Source organism: Mus pahari, chromosome 5, assembly GCF_900095145.1.
Source record: "Mus pahari chromosome 5, PAHARI_EIJ_v1.1, whole genome shotgun sequence".
NCBI lineage: Eukaryota > Metazoa > Chordata > Mammalia > Rodentia > Muridae > Mus > Mus pahari.
In genome coordinates, this window is record NC_034594.1 from 145,968,668 (window position 1) to 145,992,223 (window position 23,556).

General features: G+C 41.6%; 1 protein-coding gene across 1 annotated transcript in view; it reads left to right on the forward strand.

The window, feature by feature from the left end:
- Aim2 (absent in melanoma 2) overlaps positions 1 to 23,556 on the forward strand; it is a 44,655-nt gene that overhangs the window by 9,782 nt on the left and 11,317 nt on the right. Inside the window, exon 4 of the mRNA XM_029538706.1 lies at positions 21,741 to 21,863. The gene's annotated coding sequence lies outside the window, so the exon portion shown is untranslated. The remainder of the gene's footprint in view (positions 1 to 21,740; positions 21,864 to 23,556) is intronic.

The following is a 23,556-nucleotide window of genomic DNA, read 5'->3' on the forward strand; positions in this document are numbered from 1 at the left end:
CAAAGGAATTTATGTAGCCAGATGAAGGAGAAACAGAGAGCTGGTTGGCAGTAGGCAAACGTCATGCTTGAATAGTCTTCACCAAGTATGCTGGTGTAAGTAGGACTCATGCCTAATTCTCATTTGGTCTGTACTTGTCAACATCACCCCTTGAAGCAATCTGTGTCCTGGAAGCTCTGCTCTGTTCCTTAGCTCCCCCTTCTAGAGGACCTGATTGTTACTGTGCTTCGAAGGTCTTAAGATCGGGTTATAGAGTTCTGTACCTGTGCCTTGAAATCACTTGCACAGTGTCTGATGATGAGAATGTGTCTGTATCATCAAGAACTTCTGGATCTCTAGGTCTGTTGTCAGGTCCCGTAGCATTCTGTGTTTCTCCACCATAGCATCTCCACTCTGTCACAAAGGCCCATGGGCCAGAGGTCTATAGCTCTCTTCCAGGTTGTAGAGCCTTTAAGAGATGGGGCCAAGTGGGAGTAGGCTCAGTGGGGGTATTTTCCCAAGGCGGATATTGAGCTCATGGTTCCTCTTTCCGTTCCTTTCTTTCACTTTCTACAAACATGCGGTAAATGGCTGCTTTCTTCATATGTTTCCACAATGGCAGACTGCGCCACTACCATCTCAGAGCAATGGGGCCAGTTTGTCGTGATCTGAAACATCCAAAACTATGAGGACAAATACAATTTCTTCTTTGGAGCTTGATTACATCCGGCATTTTGCTATAATAGCAGGATACTCACTAACATGAACACTGCCTTCTTTTTGTCTAGTTAATTAGGCTGATTTTCTTATGCACACTGTCCAGATACAGTATCATCTGAGAACATACGAGCATCAAGCACATTTGAGATGTGGCTAGTGTGACTAAGGAACATTTTTATCTGTATTCTAATACTTTTTTTTTTCTTTAAGACATGTAAAGTGGTGGGAACTGAATTGGGCATATATAATCATAGATGCTAAGCTCTCTGATCTTTTTTTTTTCAGGGCCAGTACTGTGCCTGATAGATGATTTAAAAGTCTGTCTCTAGAGACCCACAGCCAAACATTAGGTAGAGCTTGAGAAATTCCCTGGAAGATGGGGAGGAAGGATTGTAAGGGTCAGAGGGGTTAAGGACACCACAAGAAAACCCACGGAATCAACTAACCTGAGCCCATAGAAAATCACAGGAACTGAGCCACCAACCAGGGACCCAATATGGTACTGACCCACTTGGCATACATGTTAGAGTTGTGAATCTTGGTCTTCTTGTTGGACTCCTAACAGTGGAGGCAAGGGCTGTCTCTGTTGCCTGCCTTGTCGACATTTTTCCCTTACTGGATTGCCTTGTCTAGCCTTAACAAGAGGGTGCCTGATCTTACTGTAACTTGATAGGCTATGGTTGGTTGATATCCATTGAGGCAGAGGAGGTGTAGATGGAGGATGGAAAGAGGGCAAAGGAGGGAGAGGGACTAGGAGGAGAGAAGGGAGGGAAACGCTGGTCAGTATAGGTACAGAGACAAAATTTAGAGCTAAGATGAAAGGATGGACTATCCAGAGTCTACCCCATCCAGGAATCCATCCCATCATCAGCCACCAAACCCAGATACTAATGCACATGCCAGCAAGATTCTGCTGAAGGGACCCTGATATAGGGCCTCTTGTGAGGCTATGACAGTGCCTGGCAAACACAGAAGTGGATGCTCACAGTCAGCTATTGGATGGAACACAGGGCCCCCAATGGAGGAGCTAGAGAAAGTACCCAAGGAGTTGTAGGGGGCTGAAACCCTGTAGGTGCAACAACAATATGAACTAACCAGTACCCCCTGAGCTTGTGTCTCTAGCTGCATATGTAGCAGAAGATGGCCTAATCGGCCATCATTGGGAAGAGAGGCCCCTTGGTCTTGTAAACTTTATATGACCCAACACAGGGGAAGGCCAGGGCCAAGTAGTGGGAGTGGGTGAGTAGGAGAGCAGGGGCAGGGGTGCAGTATAGGGAACTTTCGGGATAGCATTTGAAATGTAAATAAAGAAAATAATAATAAATTAATTAAAAAATTCAAAGAGGCCTGCATATATCTGCAAGTTGTATGTCTCTTGGTTTTTTTTTTTTTTTTTATGAGATAAAGATTGAATGTAAGGAAATGCTGTTTTGGAAGAATTAGGATATCTGTGCTGATGAGCTTAAGAGATTTGAGTTATTGTTATTGGATATGAAAGGTCTTAAGCATGAGCTAGCAATAGCTGATCTACTTAAGGCAGCTGGATGTGTTATATAAAAGTTCTGCTTCAACTCTGAGTGATACCATAGAGACTTTAAAAATTTGTATATTCATAAATCGGATATGTAAAAGTAAGAAAAATGAAGGATCTTCCCTCCTGGGATAAAAGATACTTCATTATGGAGTGGGCATCTCTTTAGTTTTCCCTGCATCTGAGCAGTTACAGGCTCTACAGTTCTTTAGTTAGAAAATCCATTCACCAAAGTTCTGATGTGAGTTCACAACCACAGTTTGTGCCAGTCAGATCTGTTTGTGTAAAACAGATCAAAGTGCTCCACACAGGTTAATGTATGCGATTTTGCCAATATCTCTATGAGGTCAGCACTGCTGTAACTTCTCCATCTGGCAGTGGTGGACTTAGATGGAGGACAGGTGACTTGGATGGTTATCCTGCTAACTTTGTGCAGAGATGAAGCTTGAGTCAGGGGCTCTCCGATTCCAAAGTCCACTCTCACTTGCATTGCTTGGTGCTCTTTCCCTCACACTGGCTCTCCCTGGCCCTTCTAAGTCTACAGTGGTTGGTTGTGGCTGTGCGATTGTGGGTCTGTGTGTGGGGAGGTTGTCCTGTCTATGATGCTCTATAGCCTGGAAGAGGAAGAGAGCTACATGCATAGAGAGCAGGATGAAGCACCTCCATCTTGCTCACTTCATTTTCAAATAAATCACAGACTGCTTAGAGGGAGGATCTCCTCCCAAGTGCGGCTGGATGCTGTCTGACAGGACATGGAGGGCTGCAACTCTTCAGTGTAGTGGTTTGCCTAAGGTTGGCAGAAAATCTGTCCTTCTGTTCACTGTGGTTCAAAGCTTGTTTTCTTGTAAGCTGAAAGAGAAACCCAGGGGGGTTCTGCTTCCTGAGCTTTGAATTTCTTTCATCCAGAGATACTCAGTGTTTAGGAACACCCTGAGATCACCAGCTTACAGATTTAAGGATGGGGGCCAACTGGTTTGGGGTGTAGTTTTGTGTTTCCTGTGGAGTTAGATTTTATTTTTATTTTTTATTTTTGGCTCTTTTGTTGTTGTTTTATTTTCTTGTAAAAGAGCTCTATTGAATCTTGGAGTAGCTTCCTTATATCTGACCCATGGAAGCAGATCTTTTCTCCGCAGCTGGGAACACCCCAGCTCACACATTTGCAATGCCAGGAGCCCTAGTAAAGCTTCAGTCTTGCCAGCTCTGATTCTCCCCGGAAACTGGGTACCTGTGCTGTGCTGGCCTGAGAGTGTGGCTGGCAGCTGTGTGTGTGTGATTGCATGCTGTGGAAGTGTTAGTGGGCCAGAGGAGTTAGGAAAGGTTTAGAGAGGGAATCTTGGGAAGAAACAATTTTATAATGTGTGTTACAGCTGGAAAATAAGACTGTGGAAAAAATAGCAACAAAGTCTGCAAAAAGTGAGGATTGAGGTAGAAATTAATAGCATTTCATTTAAATCCTTGTTTACTATCCCCCTGGCATACATTGCTATCAGACATTTTTTAAGCTTAGAGCCTATATATATATGACACCCAGACCCTCTTCTATATCATCGTTTCTTCTCAGCTTTATTCCTACCGTCATCAACATAATAACCATAGCACAGCTATCATTTATAGTTATCTGCCTCAAGTATTAAACTGAGGCTTATATATTCTTTGTTCCCCCAAAGGCTTTACCTCCTTAGGGAATTCTTAGTAATTCTTAATAATACACAAAGCAGAATATTTCTAATTAGGTGATTAAAATTTCAAATGTTTCTTGCCATTGCAGATTGCCTAACCTTTAACATGCAATTTTAAGGGTAGGGTTTTCTACTGCAAAGCAAGCATGGGGTTTTAAAGATTTCAGGTCAGACAGACTGTCTGTGTTGGCAATGATGGTTTCGGTAGAGGTAATCTAGGTGCTTTTCAGTATAGGCTGCAAAGTAGAAAGACCTACAGGTTAGAGTGGAGGGTGTTTTAAGATATACAGCTGTGAAGGACTCAGAGAAACTCATTCATGAAGAGGCACTGGAACCCCAAATGGCAGATGTAAGACACTACTCGCTCTGTAGCCGAATTCAAAGTGTGGGTGTCGGCTCAAGGAACCAAAGCTTGATTTGGTTGTAGTTGACCCTCAGAAAGCATTTTCCATCCAGGCTCCATATCTTCCCCACCTTGGCAATAGCTGACAAATTCTTTAGGATAAGAATAAAACAGGACAGGTCTGAAAGTTTCTTTTCTTTGAATCTAGATTAACTAAATGAAGCACGGTAAATTGAAGGACATTTATAACCAAAGTAGCCAAGTTTTCCATAATTACATTAATTCATACAGAGGAATGAAAATCGCTTGGCAGAACTTTCACAAGCTCAACAGTGGGACTGTGAGTGGTTTTTATCCTATGTTTGTTTGTCTAAATTTTCTGATTTTTGAAGCAATGATTTAAATTGCTTTTGTAACATAGACAAAGGTAAGAACAAGCAAGCTTAATAAAATAAATGGTAAAACACAAGAAAATTGTATGTTCCTTTTGAGAATTTCTACTTTTCATTTCTTTCTTTTTTTTCTTTTTCTTTTTTGCTAGCATAAGCAGCACAGAATAATCTACTGAAAATAAATTATAGGTACAAAGCAGACAGTTAAAAACAATCTTTAACTTGGGAAAATTGAGCTGAAAACGTAAACTTTCATAAATAGCTAAAAAATAATAGGCGGGGGGGGGGCTGTTCAGCTGTCAAGTTACCAATGATTTGAAAACAATTTCCACACTGAGAATATTGTTTCTTAAAACAATTGACTATGTTTCAAACAAATTACATCTCTGTGTACCACCAGCAGTATGATTTAGATGATATGTAAGGGTTGTAGAAGTGTCTCAGTGGGTAAAAATTGCTTACTGTGTAATATGAGGATGGACCTGAGATAAGAACTCCAGAACCTGCAAAAAGCTAAAGATAATTTTATCCTTGGTGCTTGAGGAGCAGACATAGGTGGACTGGATCCCTGGGGCTTGTTGGCCATCCACTGAAACTGAAACAGTGAATTCCAGGATAAATGAACAATTCTGTCTCAAAATACAAGGTTGGAAACCCAATACTGACCTCAACATGCATCACACACACATGCACACACACACACACAAACACACAAATACACACACACACACCACTCCCCACATAGACCCCCATACACCCAGACTCACCAATACACTCACACACAAATATGCATTCACATATACCTATAAATACAGAACATAACACACCTACACATAAATGTACATACATGCACACTCACATATATATATATATATATATATATATATATATATATATATATACATCACACAGCCATTTACATGCGTGTGCACATACACACATAACACATGTTTACATGTATGCATGCACACCCACATGGATACAACTATACACATACATGTGCACACAGCCCCTTCATATCCATATGCACATCCACCTATAACTATTACATAGACAAACATTCATGTGGAGACACATTCACACATGTGCACATACACACCATTAAATGTACGCACAAGCCACACACATGCACAAACATGTATGCACCAACATATACACAGGAACGTACATTTAGATAGTAAGAGTTTTCATGTTGAAGATGTGAGGTAAAGCTTAGAAATTATCTATACTAAATTATCTAAATTTTTAGGGTCTCTTCATACGGACCCTAAAAACAAGGGAATATAAATGTGAAAGGCAGGATATCTGTCAGTATACATTAAAATATTACAATGGCAAAGCTATGCAATACGAAGCAAACACTTCAAACAGGATACAAGAAGAAATGATTCATAGATTTTTAATTTGTACACTGTTTACCTCTTCATATATTTCTGGACATATATCCATGTGCCTTCTGGTATGTCTCTACGCTTCAGTCTTTCTCTTTTGTTAAAGTGACAATATTTGTGGATATGACAGAAGTTAGGAGTCAAGTAATGTAAAAGATCGAGTTTCCAAGACACAGATGCTGAGATTTGCCTGAGGGAGTCACAGGAGCAATTGTAAGTGAGAGAGGCAAACTGTGTTGGACAGAGGTAGAAGCTGAACTCACGCATTCATACTGGCAGCTGCAGAAGTCCCCGCAGGTCCCCTCGAGCTTGGATGACTTCCAGTTGTCCATAGTTAGGGCAACCTTTGCATAAGTTAACCGTTGCCTTCAAGCTGAGTACTGGCAGCAATGTGACCTTGGGCAAGGCAGCAAAGGTGATTCTGTTACAAAACTCAGCTGTCTTAGTTGGGAGGAGGAGCAATAGGTTATGGGATCTGGGTGGTGACAATTTCCAGTGCAGTTACAATAAACAGTCCCTGAACCACAACCATGTAGAATAACTAAGGCAGGGGTGAATGGAAGGTCGTTTGCAGACATCCTAGAAGACATAGTAGCAAACAATTGGCATGCCTTGTGATCATGTGCTTTATGGATTCAGGAGACATGTCCTGGAGTGCCCAATTTTTCTGTGGGCTGGTATATACACCTTAAAGAGCTTTGTGTTATCCAGAGAAGAAAATAATGAAACTATGGCAAGGATGAAGAACTTGGGAAATGCCAGAAATGGAGCAGGGAAGCCTGGGAGGTTGTAAAAGTAAGCTAGCTTAGAGGAGTCTTAGTAAGGAAGTTGTTTCTCACCTCTGTTTTTCTGGTTCCATCTCCACTAGAGCTGATTCCATTCACTTTGCTACCAGGAAATGGTGTGGGGTGATGTGGTAAGGTGTCAGAGTTTGGGGTGTGGTTTCTGCTGGCTCAAGTTCAGGACATTTTTTTTTGTTGTTGTTGTTCAATGTATTAATCATATGACTTTAGGTCATGCTCACAACAAATCTAAGCCTCTATTTACCTACCCTCAATATGGATATGATATAACTTTGCAGGATTATTAGGAATTATTAATCACTTGAAATAATGATTGTAACCATTGAAGTGAGAGGTTCAGAGACTGTAACCCCCCAATCCAGAAAAAGTCACCCAGACTGTGGAATCATGTGTCATGTCCTGTGTAAGAACTCCCAGCCAGGATTTTAGGGAAGAATTTTATGTCAACTTTGAATAAAAGACAAAGCAAGGATAATGACACAAAATAAAATATGAGAAGCAGATACATATGTATGTGACTGCCTGTATCCATGTATGCATGTATGTATGCATGCATGTATGCATGTGTATATACATTTTAGCTATCAACAGAGAGAATAGAGACAGTTGGTATTTGGACATCACAGCTTTATTGACATCAAGTGAGGTGTTGGGTACCAATCTGCAGAAGCACACGTTTTAGAATTTAATTAGAGAATCAAGCAGGAATCAATAAACGATAGGCTGCATTGGCTTATGGGAATCCCAGTGTGTTAGATACCTTCATATTTGTGATGTTCAGGTGTGTCACATGATTGATAAAACATCCTGGCGAATTCACAGGAGGATACAGGAATCAGATACCAGAGACAAAGATTCTATCTTATGCACACATGCATACATGCACACACACACACGCACACACACACACACACACAGACACGCAGACACATACACATATTTGAATGTGCACACATGTGCATGCCATGTTGCTGTGCTTGTCATGGCCATTTCATTCCTCTATACCCTCTGTTAGCCTGAGAATATCCCAATGACTCTGCGCTTGTCCTTGTGTCTCCCCGTCCTGTCCTTTTGCCCACCTGAAGCCTCCGTAACTGTCAGTCCTCTGTTTTATCACCAGGTACATTAGCTCTTCTCATAATTTTATAATGTTTCTCCCACCAGACGTGATAGGGGAGAGACAAGGAATCGGCAAGCATAAGTAGAAAGTTTCTGATTGTGAAGGAAACTGCAGCAGAAGAACCTGTCTTTTATATACAGAATTGGTATGATGGATTTTTATCATTAAAATCTCATTAGCAAATGATTATTACAAATGTTGGGCTATAAACCAGAAAAGAAAACCTGTTCTTATCCCCATGTACCCTGAAGTTCAGCACAGTCCTTGCATACAGACTGTAAGTGCAGAATCAGAGGTCAAGTGAGTCCCCTTACTTTCCAACAATTCCTTATGTCACCTCTGACTTTCTTTTTCACTGACGTCCTGAGTATGAGTCACACTAAGTGGACATGGTAAGCAATCCTGGTAAGCTGGGCATGGAATGGCTTTATGGATATTAGTAAAACTCGTGCACTTAACAGTTGTGGGTTGAGGTCTCAGTATATCACATTCTCTTTGCTCATTATTTTTAAGACTTGTGTAGCCTAAGTTGTCCTTGAAGTTCCTTTGTAGCCAAAGATGGTTTTGAAATGACCTTGCCACCTCCAACCCTTAGGTACAGCACCATGGCTGGCTTGATTTTTACATTGTTTATAAATAATATTTGCATATGTCTTATGCTCCTATAGCTTGCCTTTTTATGAAAATAACAGAAACAACACAAAAAATTTCATAATACTAGTAATAATGCACAGTTTGCTATGCATATGTTTTATATTTTTCTTAGTTTTTTATTGTCTTTCTTAGTCTTTTAACTATATAAACTCTTTCAATGTGCATAATGGACCCCCCCCCCCCACAGGTACACTCAGGTACTCTCATGGAGTAGGTACTTCAGAAGACCATGAGACTTAAGGTTACCCAAGCTGATGTGTATTTTCATTTGTATGATAGGGTGGCAGATATCACAAACCTCTGTGTCTTATGGGACCATGGGAAAATCAGGAAATCATGGCTTTCGGATTGGAGGATTTGAGGATAGATTTAGAAGAAGTGAACTGTAGAGTTCAAATGGAGGGGGTGCATAGAATGGCAAGATATTTTCCAAGGCAGCAGAATTCAGTACAGGGGGTTGAGGGATGTGGAGGAAGGCCTGACCACTGACCCGAGAGTCCTAGGCATATGTCCCTACATGAGATCAGGGACAGCTCACACCAGATCAAGGCCTGTGTGCAGGCAGAAGATGAGGAGAACCTTGCACTTGGCAGCAAAGCTGTATGATCCTGCGGTTCCAGAAGCTTACAGCATTCTCAAAGGCCAGTATCTCTGCTTTGTTCCTGTCTCTGTTCATCTCTGTTTCAGGACAGTATGGCCCAGTGTACGCCAAGCAACCTAGACTAGAAGTCAGGATACGAGGGGTGAAAATCATAGGAAGCATCATAGGAAAATCAGGAAATAGCCAACTGTATACTTCCTAAATCTGAGTAGAACGTTTAAGATCTGAAACCTTCTACTCACTGGCTTTACTGAGCTATAATTAACAGATAATGGGTATGTGTTAACAGGACATGATGTAGTATCTTCATGTGTACATATCTTATGGAATGATCATCATAGAACAAAACTAATATCTCTCTCTCTCTTTCTCTCTCTCTGTGTGTGTGTGTGTGTGTGTGTGTATGGTGTGTGCGTATGTGTTTGCGTGTATGTGTTTGTGTGTTCGTCTACAGAGATATCCTTTTACTGTGGGTATAATGAGAACCTTTGAGATCTGTCTTATTTTCGCAAGTTTCACATGTATGCTACACCCTTGATCCCTACACTCTTTCTTTATCCTGGCTTCTGGTACTCCCTAGCTTCTGCTTCTGTTCTCTAGTGCTCTGACCTTTCTTTCTCAGTCTCCCTCCCTCGCTCCTCTTTTGCCCAGTGCCAGGGCTGTGTGAGCTCCCTGAGTCTCCAGGGCATGCTTCTACCTCACCTCCCTCCTCAGCCACATCCTCTCCACAGCATCAGTTGCCATCTGCATTCTGATGCCGTTTGCATTATCCAGAGTTTTGACCTTTCATCTAAGCTCCAGGCTCATAAATTCAATTAAATCTCTCTATTTACATATCTCATGAGTACCTCAAATTCAACACTTCCTGCACTCAGCCCACATTCTTATCACCTGCCCTGCTCCTCCTCTTCCTGTTTTTCTGTAACAATGACACTTTTCGAATGCTTTCCTGACCCAGCATTTTGGGTTTAGCCTTCAAATATCTATCTCTTTTAAATAGGTTTTTCTTTTCCTCCTCCTCCTCCCCCTCCTCCTCCTCCTCCTCCTCCTCCTCCTTCTCTTCCCCCTTTTTTTTTTTGTGTGTGTGTTTTTAACTGGGCATATGTCACATTTGGGACTTTCCGGCATCTTACAAATACTTCACATGTAATAGTCCTACCTACCCAACCCAAAAGTAAGTCCAACTTTCAGCTTCCTTTGCAGTGCAGATGGCTGGTGCAGACAAGGGCTTGCCCTAACGGGTGCTTTCCAGATGAGGTTTGAGTCTGACATCTTTGGTGTAAGAACCAGAAACATGGCGGGCAGGTCTTGACATTCTGCAGGTGACAGCAGCAGTAAGCTTCCTCCTTCAGAACAGTTTTACTGTGTGGCTTGATGTGTGGGTGGGAGATGGGGTGGGGGGCCTTTTCCTGTGAGTTTAGATCAGACTTTGTTCCTACATCCTTTACTGATCTCTGAGGTTATTATTTTTAAGAAAACACACTTTATTAAACTAGCTGGAGTCAATTCTGTTGTTTGCAGCAAGAATCTTGAGCAATCTGATGTTATTGATCCTTCTGTGAAAGGAAATTTAAGTGTATTTTGAGCTGTGTGACAGGTTCAGGGAAGGATGGGATGAACAAGAAATAGGAGCCATGGGGTTGGAGAATTGTAGGACCTACCATCTAGGGTTTGCTTAATCTTTCTATATTCTTAAAAAAATGGTCTGTATCTTGGGTAAAGAATTATTCCCAGATGTTCTAAAAAAGCAAGGCATAGCAAGGGCAAGAAAATGGGCATCTTAACAGAATACAGTAGGTGCAAACAGAAGTGATAGGTGTATTCCTGAGCAACAGACTACGAGTCTTCATTTCATTCCAGCACCAGTAATTTAGGCTTTGAGTCAGAGGTACTGTAATGTTCTGCGAGGTAACCTGGGGGAAAGTTAGCCCTTAGTGGCTGAGCAATAAAGTTTACCGTTGTGTCTGAGACAATTGTGCACTATTTGTGCATATGTATATTATATATGTGTTGTAGATTACATATAATGTATTATATATAGCACATACATAGAAAATATTATGAAATAACTTCCATTTCACTGAAGTAGGCTTCTACTTTATAGAATTCCTATTTCCTGAGAACCTGACCCTGAGCCAGGCACTGCAGCACATGTAGTGTACATCTTTAATTTTAGTACCTGGAGATGTGACCCAGGTGAATCACCAGGTCAAGGGAAGGTTGGGATACAGAGTAGAAATTGTGTTTCAATAAAATTCAAAGATAATTGACTCTGAACAGGATGAGTCCAAGTGCTTTTTCCCCCTAATGAATTCTATCTAAACCAATTTATATGAAAGTAATTAATTCTATTTCTAAAGTGTTATTTAATTTATTATGGATCATATTTGGCATTAACGTTATTGTGTATGATTCCCGGGGGGGGGGGGGATGGAATGGCAAAGCACTTTAGCAAGAATTAGCAGAGTCCCTTATATTTTAGGTTTAATCCTGATTTTTATCAAGTCAATATATTGCTCTGACTTAAAATTCAAATAGTACTATAAACATTGGGAGAATGACTCTTTGGGGATGGGAATGGTATTCAGTGATAGAGTGTTGGCCTGGCATGCACAATGTCCTCAGTTTAGCCCCCTTGCACTGGTCAAAAAAAATAGATAAAATAAAAGAGTAACCCTCTGCTTCATGTGTTACTACATCAAATCCTACTCTCTAGCAGCAACTATATTAGCCTTTTGGTTTGGGTGTTAGGTTTTGAGATAGGATCTCTCCATGAAGCCCTGGCTGGCATAGAACTTACCATGTAGGCCAACCTGAGGCAATTCTCTCCCCATCGTTTCTCAAGTGATGAAATGTCAGGTGTGTAGCACAGTGCCTGGACATGTTCCGTCTTTTCTAATGATAATACACTCTTAATCTTCAAGTTTCAACTATGCCATAATTTACCTTCAATTTCCTGCAATTGAAGCTGAAAATTTAGTTTCCCCACACCTCACTTTTCCTATGATTCTTGAGAGTCCTCACATCTCACACGTACAGATGAATCCAAGTTCCATCATTTCACAATTTCTGATTAACATCCACAGACATCCCACTCTGTATCCCAAACTCCCCTTGACCTGGTGATGTACCTGGCTCACACCTCCAGATACTAGATTTAAAGATGTGCACTGTGGGACCGTGGGTGTGGGGGAAAGAGGGGAGTGGGAGAGAACCCTCGTCCTGCCAAAGTTCCTGTGCTCTGGGAGGGTGGATGCGGCAGGACTGTGGCATGCTTTCCACGTGGCCCTGGGTGGGTGTCTGGCTGTGGGAAGCCACAGAATCCAAGCTCAGCGGGGGCAGGGGGGAGGTGATGGTGAACAAGGGGCAGCCCTAGGTACCAGGTTCTCAGCCTTGGGCATCTTACACTGGGTACTGCAGAAGAGCTGAGAACAAATGGGGGTCCCAGGCAGCTCGGTGAGCTTTGGGGCTGAAGGGAGGAGAGGGAAGCGGGAGAGGACACTTGATGGTTCCCGCACGGGTGAGAGTCCTTGGTCCAGTCCGTGGCTGGAGCACAGGATCATCTTCTGGTGAGAGGTTAGACGTGGCTCCTTAGGAGAAAGTGAATCCTATCCTTCAAGCACGGCAGGCCTTGATGAGCAGAGACAGTCTATGGTTTTAGAGCTTTATTGTAGAAAGGCAGGGAGAAAGAGAGAAGGTAGAGAGAGAGAGAGAGACTGGCCATGGCCATGTGGAGGGGGAGGAAGGGAAAGAGAGAAGGAGGGCTAAAGAGTAAGAAAGGTAAGGGCTTAAAGAGAGTGAGGAGGGGCCAAGCAGCCTCTCTTATTGTGGGCTGGGCTATCTTGCTGTTACCAGGTAACTGAGGGGAGGAGCATACCTGGCTATAGTCAGGTAACTGTGGGGGTGGAGTCTAGCCAGAATGCCAGAAGCTTGTGACATTGTGTAACTGATAGTCACGAAATTATGGAGTTGGGGTCTCTGTGGTGTCAGACACCTGGCTCTGGGAACGTGGCTCGTTTTTCTGTCCCTTGTGGAGTTCTCTACTGGGTCACCGGAACAAGCCCCATTCAACCAAAATAGGTTGCCTATTGCAGTCCACAGTGCACTACATGTGTTGCAGTGCCTGGCTCAGGGTCAGGTTCTCAGCAAGTAGGAATTCTGTGAAGTAGACACCTTGATGATATTAAAAACAAAACAATCACAAATCCAAACAATCACAACACAAACCAAACAGCAAAAGTCATTTACCTTTTAAATATATGAATAATAATAAATAAATAGAAGTTTCAAATGAAAAGTCAGTGTTATCTCCTGAGAAATGATGTACCCTGGCATCTATCTAAATAAATGTGTACAGTATACATATACAAGAAAACCACAAAAATGGAAAAAATAAATTGAAGAAAAAGAAAAAAAAAAGAGAGAGACATGTCCCATGTTCACGGAGAAGATTCAGTACCATTCCTGAGTCACATCTGAACTTGATGTATATATTCAATGCAAGCAAAATTCCAATGAATGATTTCATGAATACTCAAAATTTGATTTTAAATGTTATAGGGAAAAGTAAAAAAAAAAAAAAACCTCGATTTGTTTATGCAATCCTGCAGGATGAGAAGTTTGCAATCCTTGAATCATTGATGCAATCCTGCAGGATGAGAAGTTTGGAGGACTGACATTACCCAGCTTCAAGACTAATAATGGGGCTGCAGAAATTAAGACAGTGTGGCCGTGGTGGGAGAATACACACTTACAAAGCTGAGCATGTGTGCTGCTCTAGCAGAGGACCCTGGTTGTGTTCCCAGCACTCACATCCATCTGTCACTCCAGTTCCAGGATATTCAGTGTCCTCTTCTGGTTCCCACAGTTCCTGAGTATATGAAGTACACATAAACATACAGCCTCCTATTAAAAAGAATAAAAATATTAAAAGTATATATATATATATATATATATCCAATGGGTCAGAATACAAAACCTAAAAGCAGATCCAAATAAGCATGGTTATCTGATTTGTTTTTGATGAAGTAGGAAAAGTAATAAAATGACTAATAGGTACTCCCCTTTACCTCCTCTTAATAAAATAATTGTTCTCATATAATAATTCCTTACTACAAATTATCTTCCCTCTAGTTCTCCCAGTTTTCCTCGACACCCCTCCCATATGGATCTGCTCCCTTTCTGTTTCTCTCAGAAAGTAAACAGGCTTCTAAGGGACTGTACTGCCATGTCATGTCATGTAATAGACTAACACATAGTAATTGGATAACGCAAACTGAAGGAAAAGAGCCCAAGAGAAGGCACAAGAACCAGAGACCCACTCATTCACACACCAACCATGGAATCCCATAAAAACACTAAACTGGAAGTCAGAATTTGTCATATTATATACATGTGCAGGCTCTATGGATACTGCTTCAGTCTCTGTGAGTTCATATGAGCTTTCATCATGCTGATTTACAGGCCCTTGTTTTCTTGATTTTCTCCATCCCTCTGGCTCTTACCTTCTTCCCATCTCCTCTTCTGTGGGCTTTTCTGAGCTTTTGAGGGAGGGATTTGACCTAGACATCACATTTCGGGCTGAGAGTTCCAAAGTCTCTTACTGGCTTGCTAATGTTTGACAGCAGGTCTCCATATTTGTATATTTGTATATATGCTATATCCCATCTGCTGCAGAAGAGAGCTTCTCTGATAAAGGCAGAAAGTTCTCTTTGTAGCAAATAATTCCAGGCAGCTGGTCATCAATACAGATGGAAACTTAAAATGCAAAATTGTGAAAATTCTCCAAGAGGATTGGGAGATGATGACTCAGTAGGTAGAGGTGATTGCTGCCAATCCTGAGTCTAATTTCAGAAACTCACATAGAGGAAGGAGAGGACTGACTCCTGCAAGTTATCTGTTGACTTCCATGTGGACACTGTAGCATGAGTACAGATGTGCTTCTTCCCCCTCCTCTTCCCTTTCTCCTCCCCTTCCTTTCCCCTTCCCCTTCTTTTCCCACCTCCTCTTCCTTTTCCCCTCCCTCTCCCCTCCACTCCCCATTCCTCTCTCCCTCTCTCCCTCCCTCTCTCCTCCCCTTTCTCCCTCTCCTCTTCCTCTCCCTCTCCTCTCCACTTCCCATTCATCTCTCTCTCTCTCTTCTTCTCCCTCTCCCCTCCACTCCCCATTCCTCTCCCTGTCCCTCTCTCCTCTCCTCCCATTCCCCTCCCTCTCCCTTCCCCTCCCTCTCTCTCTTGCTTGCTCTCCCACTCAATCACTCTTGCTCTCCATCTCTAGCTCTTTCTTGCTTTCACCCTTGCTCTCTCACTGTCAATCTTTTTCTCTCTAAGTAACTAATCTAATTAATGTGAAACCTTTAAAAAAATCTTATAAGATAGCATAGGTGAACCTCTAGACAACCTGCATGTATGTTGAATGCTTTAAATGAAACTTCAAAGACCACAACCTCTGAAAGAAGTGAAAATTTCAGTGAAATTATAGTTTTCTGATATTCCAAAGATTTGCAAGAGAACAATTAAAAAATATTTGCCAAGGTCATGTCTGATGCATTATTTATGTTAAAAATACATAAAGAACTCATTTCAATTGTGAAATACCCAGAAGTCTATTAATAAATGGATCAAATATCTTAACAGGCACCTTACCAAAGGGAGTAGATAAGTGTCAGACAACTAAGTGAAGAGATGCTTTTTCTCATGTGTCATTAGCAAAGGCATAAAGCATAAGCAAGGAAGGCACACCCTCCTCTCCCATCTGGCTGCAATCCAGAGGTCTGACAGTACCATGTACTAGCAAGGTCATGAACCAACAGGAACACCAGCTCACTGCTAGTGGAAATGCAAGGTGGAACAATGTTGGTGGGTTCTTAAAAAGCCACTTCTGCTTTGACTATACATCACAGCATCACACTCCTTGGTGATATACAGAACTAAAACCATGCACACAGAAACCTGTGCATGGCTATTTAGAGCAGTATTAGTGATAGTTGTCTAATCTTGGGAGTAACCAAAATGTTATCCAGTAGGAAAAATGAATTTTCAAAGGCTGGTTTTTCCAGAGAACAGAATAATATTCAGCATCAAATATAAGTAATGTTTCAATTGTGAAAACAAAGTGTAACAACAACAACAAACCTACAAAGAAAACATAAATACATATTAAGAGAGAGAGAGAGAGAGAGAGAGAGAGAGAGAGAGAGAGAGAGAGAGAGAGAAACAGAGACAAAGACAGAGACAGAATGAGACAGAGAAAGACAGAGACAGAGAGACAGAGAGCAATTAGAAAAGGCTGGATTGTATATGATTCTACATGCATGGTAACTTCCGACCATGGAGATGATGAAAGATGGGAACTGGTTGCCAGTTAGTGGTAGATTATCATGATTAGACGGAGATTGATGAGTGCTTAAGGTCGGTGAAACCACTCTGTACTGGTGGCTGCCCATCTTTACACATTTTCTCATACATATAGACATTTGATTCCAGGACTAAAGCCCTTACGAACTGAAGACTTTGAACAATAAACTTGTGTCAGTGTATGTCTCTCAATCTTAACAAAGGTTCCACTTGGGAATGCTGGTGATAGTGGAAACTGTATTTGAGGTGGACAGGGACACATGGGTTGTCTGTACGTTTAGCTCTGTATTGCTGTGGACGTGAAGGTGCTTTGTAAAGTCAAGTCTGTTAAAAAAAAAATCTAAAAACCGAGACAAAATCAATGTGCCTTGATTGTCCACTGGTTCATCCAAATAGTCCATATTTAATTTGTTAGGGAGGATGGAGTTTGTCTCTAGGGAATTCATTTCTGGGCTGGAGCTCTTCTGTTGAGCTTTATCTCTGACCCTAGACAGTATTTGTCTGTTTCTCCTGCTTTTTTCTGCTCACTCTTGTGTGAATCCATATTTGGTAGTCATTTTTCATTCTAGTACACAGTCTATATTTCTTATTTTTTCTTTTCTCCATCCTGTTGTCTTCCACTTACACTTATACAAAGTGTTCTTCAGCTGCATTCTTTACCACTCCATTAACTTTAAAAGGATTTCTTCAATGGCATTCACAAACTGTTTTAAAAAATACTTTTGTTAATCTGTTCATTGTCACCTTTTAAAGATTGCTTCATTGTTGTAACTTCTGTCTAAATGTCTTGCTGACTATTTTTCTTTTACCCTTTGCCTTGTCTCTTTCTTTGAAGCAACATTTCTGTTTCCCATTGCTGTAATAAAGTTCCCCCAATGAAATGAATTTGGGGAACAAAGGGTTAATTTGGGCTCACCATTTGAAGTTACAGTCCATCACATCAGGAGAGTCAGGAGAGTCACAGTGTTCGGAGGTTCAGGCAGCTGTTCATGTTGTGTCCACATTCAGGATCCCAGACCAGGGACTGGAGTCTGATCTTCCCACCTTAGTTAGCTTAATCAAAATAACCGCCCACAGGTGGACCCAGATGCCCATATCCCTGTGGTTCTAGATCTCATGTAGTTACGAACTGAGTCTGACCATCAGAGTCCTCTCTAGTCTTAAATACATACATTTCCAATGGTGGTTGATTACACGTGTGAGGAAAAGTAATGCACAGAAGGGTACAGAATGTGATGGATAAGGATGACACTTTGAGGCTACCACTGTGGATGTACAGGGATGAGTCTTGTAGTGAGAGTTCAAAGGGACCACTTGCCTGCCTTGACTGTGTGAGCGCAGAGCATGGTTAGAGTTTCTTCATCTGCCATTATCGTTTCTGACACTTGTTCTGTTAGAACTCTTCTCATAACTTGTTACTGTATATTCTTAATTGAGTCTCTACTTTCATGGCTTCAGGTAGCTACTCAACACATAGAACCTTCTTACATTTGATCTGCCACAGTCAGCATGCATGTCATCATTGTTGATGCCTTGTATTAGAAACGAGATCTTCACATCAACAGCTCTGAATTTGGGCTTAAGAGTCTTGAGGTAAGATGGATGATTCTATATGCATTTTGTTTGAGATCAGCAAATCTTTCAGTTCAGTTTGGTTTTGGTTTTGGTTTGGTTGCGTTGGGTTTTGGGATATAAACACTCACATAGCATAGACATTAGGGTCAAACTTGTGCAGATCAACATGGCCTGAAGTATTTCTTCTTACCTTTGCCCTCTAAGCATTGTGAGAAGGTCCCAATGATCAGAAATCAAGTGATACCTTAGGTCTGTTTGCTATCAGTATCAGCAACTCATCAGTTATCACTCCTTACAGACTCTTCTTGGTCATTCCTTTCTTTGTGTCACTGTAACTTTGATATGAATTCACAGGAAGCATCTATAAGAATTTATCTTCTGTGGCTACGAAAGGAAGACGGTCTCAGCACATGGAGCTGGGATCCTACCAGCTATGAACATGGGAGTCTTTGTGGTGCCTTGGGGCAAAAGTCTGTGCTTACCAGCAGTACTGGAAAACAGCTTCATGTGCCAGATGGAGGCAGCACAGGCTGGTTGGGCAACAAGGGGTGAGAAGCAAAGCAGAGCATTGGGTCACGGTGATTTTATGGTTGTTCCAAAGGAGAGAAGACTCAGGGCACTAGCCATGTTGTTCATCCTTGGAGGCTTTGAGCACATGACATCAGCTTTCAAAGTAGACATTTTCTTTACTGTCACTCCAGCTCTGTCCCCTGGAGTCTCTTGGTTAGACTCATTTCTCTTGAGCTTCAGTCACTCACTCTTAAAGATTTCCTGCCAGCCTTTTTAGGAGACTGACATTTTCTGCAGCTACTCATGCAAGGTCCCTGAGGTACCTCTATGGCAGTACCCTAGTAGCTTAGTGACTTAATCCCTCATCCAGCCCTGGGAGTCTCCCATCTGACATGTCTGCCCCTGAGCCCTCTGTTTTAGCCCAGACAATCGGCCAGCTTGCAAGCTCCCAAGCCTGCATATCAATTTTTCCTCATATTTTTTGTCTTTTGTCTTTTTAAAACATAGTTTTTGAAAAATATCTGTCTGCCTTCTTTTCCCAGTTCCTAACACAAGCTCTCACCTCCCATCCCAGGTTAAGTTTTTATTCCTTGTACAATATCACTACCCTGAATCCTGTCTGTCACTTTTCTATTAATAGCTTTGACTCAATGATTAGTCTCACATGTTTCTGTTACAAGTTCTTGATTCAGTAGCATGGCATTATAACAGTAGTCATTTAATGGCGATGTTCACCTTTTCCCCATTTTACACTTGAGGATATGGACACTTTAGAAGGTTGTAATTTACCGGATGTCATACAGCCAATAAATGGCAGAGCCAGGATTTGAGTCTGCGTCTGTCTAGCTGTCTAGCTGTCAGCCATAGGCAGCAAGGGAACACGGTTGGAGTTCCTTGAAGAAGTGAGAAATCTTGGCATGAGGAAGGTGGGCGTCTGTCCCTCCCAGCAGATGTCAGATGCAGGAAATGGAGAGTGGCTTTCCTTTGTTTCAGAAGGTGTGCTCTGGAGGAGCCATCCTCAGGCTCACTCCCAGGAGCAATTTTCCTTTTGTTCTTCTATACCACAGCTCGCCCCCTTCTAGATCATTCTCATCAGCATGAAGCAAGACTGATTCCTCTCATGTTAGGAAAGAGCAAGTAAGCAATCATAAGTTACTCTCTCCATTTCCTACCCCACCTCCTATCCTGTCGTTTATCACATTTCTCTGGCCCTTTTACAGCAAGACTTGGGTTGAACTTCCATCCCCCTTCCTTGTTGCTATTCTTGTTACCAGTAACCCCACATGGCTAACCCCATGGGATATCTGTAGCCCTCACCTTAGGTAGCATTACAACCAAACAAAGAAGAGACACAGTTGATTCTTAAAAAAAAACAAAAAAAAAAACAAAAAACAAAAACAAACAAACAAACAAAAACCAAACCTTTAAGAATGACCTTTTCTTAGCTTCTGAAACACATCTTCTCCTTTGCTACAATCTCTCAATAGCCACTTCCCGAAGAGGATGCTAAGTCTGCTATTGGCAGTGGCCAGTGAGTTAGCTTTGTATTCTTGTTTCTCTCTCTGAATTTCTTCTGGTTAATTCGCTCATGCTGAGTGCACCCAGGTCTATGCCATCCCAGTAGACACACAGGCCCAAATCTGACATCCCAGTAAGGTGCAAGTCCCTGCTTGGTGGTAAGTCATGTCAAATGATCTTGAGAATTTGTGCTCGATGATCTGTCTGATAATACTAACCTGAAGAGCGCCGATGCCCAAGCCTAGGGCCCACCAAGTGGGACCCTAACCTAGGTCACACCTGCGTCACACAGGCAGAGAATACTATGTAGTCTGAGTAGGGTGTATGTCCCTTTCTCACTGCCAGGCTGGTAACCATCTAACCAAGCTTGAGTCTGTCCCACTGGCATGTAGGCAGTTGTTTAGTTCTAGTGCATGTCGGGAGGGAGGTTTCGTCTGTGAGATGCGGCCTGGGTCTAGAAGGCTTTACTTTCTGTTTGTTGCCACTTCCCACTGCAGTGAGCAGAATCTGGGCTAGGTTTGGGCCATGTTGCCAATGAGTAGACCTTTCTGCTCATCCTCTGTCCTATCCAGATCCAAGGAGAAGAGCTAGAGGAAGTGGGCAAGCAGACTGACTTACACAGTTCCAGTTGCTCAGTCTAGCCTGGGGAAGGGGTTACAGAATTCTCCCAGGCAGTGATACTTCACTATGATAGGCTCATACTGAGTTTAAAGACTAAGGTCTGGGTTGAATTCCTTCTCTCTGTCTCTCTGTCTCTATGCCCTTTTGTGAACTTGGAGGAGTGTCAAGATGGACAAATCTCTCCCTCCCATCTCTTCATTGTGTCTTGTCTTACTATCAAATGCAACCAAGACACGATGGTCTCTCACACGGCTTCTTTAGGTGTTAGGACGGTGGGTTGGGCTCTGTACAGCTAATCAGAATTTGTGTGCCTGTGGGAAGATGGTTGCTAGGGGTTCTTATTACCTGCCATCTTGTTCTGTGATCTTTCAACTGGGCTTCCCAGTCACACCAAAAGCACCCCGAATACAGCCCAGAAGACACCTAGAACTGTGTTTTTTTCTTAGAAAAGCCTCGCCTACTCAGTCAACGAATGTTTGTTGAATACTTGCTGTATTGCAGATGCTATTTTAGGAGCCAGGACCACAGACATGAACAACAGAGTCCTTGCCCACAAGCCACTTTTATTCCAGCACAGAATGTGAACCAAAACACAAACAAAAACTACTGGATTGCTAAGTAGACAAGTAGAGAGGAAAAGAAAGCAGTTTGTGGTAACAGAGAGGAGCAGGGTCAGTTCTAGTTTTATAATATATATGCAGGGAAGTTTGAGTAGGAATGTTCAGAGAGGGTGGGTTTTAGCTATCCCAACACACAGTGAGGAGAGATAAATGGTTTTGACAAGGGAAAATGATGGCAATTATTATATCATTATTAAAATTTCAAGATATTAACATTTCATTATTAATTACATATGAGTATTTAAGGACTGTGTGCCTTCAAATAACAGCCAATAATGTTAGAATTTTGTTGTTTTGTTTTTTTGTTTGTTTTGTTTTTAATTTAAAGGTATTATTGTATTATCCTGTGAATAATACAAAGGCAGTTGGGACAAGACAGAACAGAGGGCTTGGATTTACAAGACTTGAGGTCTGGCCACCTCATCATCCTTTATAAGCTGTGTGGCATCAGGTAAGTCTCCGCCTCAAATACCAAATTGAACAAACAATTACGGCGGAGCTGGTGTTTTCCAGGTATGCCGTAAAAGGCACTTTCATGTAGTGGTAACCGGGCTCCCTGTTTAGAAAGAGGTCAGTCTATCGTATATGTCTTTCCCCCCCCCTCTTTTCCATCTCTCAGGCTCCCTGTGTGAGCACTTGGCATATGCATTCTGCGAGGCACAGCACTGTGCTCTCAGATGCTCCTATTGCTGGCCATGAAGCTGCCAGTCAGATTGGAGTCCATTTCCTTCACTGATAACCCACCCCCTAACCAGCACCTCACTGCTGTGTTTCCTGGTGCTTTCAGTTGAACCCAGAACCTCCCGCATAGGCGTCAAGGGCTCTACTGCTAAGATTCATTTTGGTCCCAACAAATAGTTTACAACTTTTTCTGTAGACTTATTCTGTAGCAAAACGAAAAATTGTATGTAAATAAGATAAACAACCTTCGGAGAAATCAGTGTCTTAATTTTTCATATAAAATGTGATTAACTGTGATTATGTTTTTATCGAAGACGGGTGCAGGAAGATTAAAATTTCACACAGACCAGCAGAAAGCATGCTGAGGTGATTAGCATCCTGCACATACTAAGTCAGAGGAGATTTCCTTCCTCTCCTTAACAGAAAGGACTGGTGCCCTGGTGCAGATTCCTCACTCTGGCTATTTTGGGTGTATGTCTTAAGTTGGAAAGGGTGCTTATGGTAGTTTTGGGCTTTGAACATGAGCACCACCCACGTAAGCAGAGCCACTCTGATCGCTTCCTTACCTGCCCAGTTTTTACTGGAGAGTGGTAAGGTCTCCTTAACTGCAGTCTATAGAGATCATGGTGGGAAATGTGAGGGTCTTTGAGTAGCTGTTCTCTTCTCGTGAACCCCTGTTTAGGTCTTATTTCTTCTACCTTGTCCTCTCCAAAGTAACAGATTACTAGCAGTGTCAATGATATCCTTACACAACGTCATCACATACTGAAGCACATTGCTTGTTCATCTCTCTTCACCTAGGCAGTTGATAATTTCTCACAGATATGTGGTTTTTTCATATATTTGAAAACAAGGCATTTTATTCATCATAGACACTGAAGGCGGTACAATCCCAATTTGGACCTTTTTGTTGATGTTTGCATTGTTTGTATTTTCATGCAGAATTTTAGAATACATATTCGATGAAATTTAATAACTCTTGCCTCCCTAACATGTCCTTTATGTACATTGTTTAGGAAGTTTTCCTTTTTCTCAATGTAAAGTGAAGAAAAAAATATCCAGTGTTTCTCAACTGTATTGCTATTCCTATTTAGGTATTTTATCTAGGTGAGTATTTATTTTTGTGATATATGATAAAGATCAATTGTTATCATCTCCCACATAATTTTCTGAATAATTTTCTTTGCTGATAATTCTTTCTTTCAGATTTATTCATATTGTTTATGGGCCATGTTTCTTTGTATATGTGGTTCTGATTTTATTCTGACATTGCTCTACTTACCATTTGATTTCCCTAATTATCAAATCTTTATAAAAGTATTTATGGATAGTAAGCATAGTGTTTCTTGGCGAATATTTAACTTCTTTGGTATATTTTTTCCTTACCTTTTCATGCAGATTCAGAATGATCCTTACAAGATTTTTCTGAGATTTTGCATGTAGTTTGTCTACTAATTGACAAA